The following is an 813-nucleotide window of genomic DNA, read 5'->3' as shown; positions in this document are numbered from 1 at the left end:
CCAACGGCGCCCCCGGCGGGCGGGAGGACCCGCCCCGGCCTGGCCCCGCCCTGCGGTTCCCGGCCTATCGCGATAAGCCCCGACAGCGCCAGTACAGCCGCACTGCTCACACAGCCCCTGCTGTGTTTTCAAAAAGAGATGGGTAACAGCTCTACAGACCTTCGATATAAGCACAGTGAAGCTGCATAAACTTGAAACGTCGCCTTCTGTTTCTTGTTATTAAAAGCTTCAACCCCTAACATTTATTCCAAGTAATAATTCTCTAACCCTGGAAAACATGCCAGAATAAACGCTTGAGCTCAGTACCTTAAAAAGTAGTGTGCTGGGAATAAAAGTTGGTAGTTCAAACAACACAGAGATATCAACAAGTCTTTAGTTTTAAGAGTTCTGAAATATGTATCTCAGTCCTGAAATATGTATCTCAGGAAAAAAAAAAACAAAACACAACACTGAAGAGTTTAACTGACCATTTCTGTCATGGAGAGAATCTCAGTTTATGTGTACTGCATCTACACACTGCGAGTCACATTGCTTAATAATTATTCTAAATCATGCTCTTCCCTGTCCCCTTCTCAGGAGAGGCAAACCAGCTGTGGGACAAAAAGACGACAGAAAAGAGCGCAGAGAAAAAGGGATAAACGGGATGTCACGGCCTTAGCCTGGCAGGAGGGAGCACTTTAATCTGTAGATCTCTGCTCAAACCAATTTTTACCATGTGACAAGAGGAAAATGTGCATTGTAGAAGTGGATAAGGAAATGCGGGATTGTTCTTCGGCCTGTTTCTCATGCAACTTTGTGGACGGATGACAATAC

Source organism: Streptopelia decaocto (assembly GCF_964273445.1).
Source record: "Streptopelia decaocto genome assembly, chromosome: 5".
Classification (NCBI taxonomy): domain Eukaryota; kingdom Metazoa; phylum Chordata; class Aves; order Columbiformes; family Columbidae; genus Streptopelia; species Streptopelia decaocto.
This window is presented reverse-complemented; position numbering follows the sequence as displayed.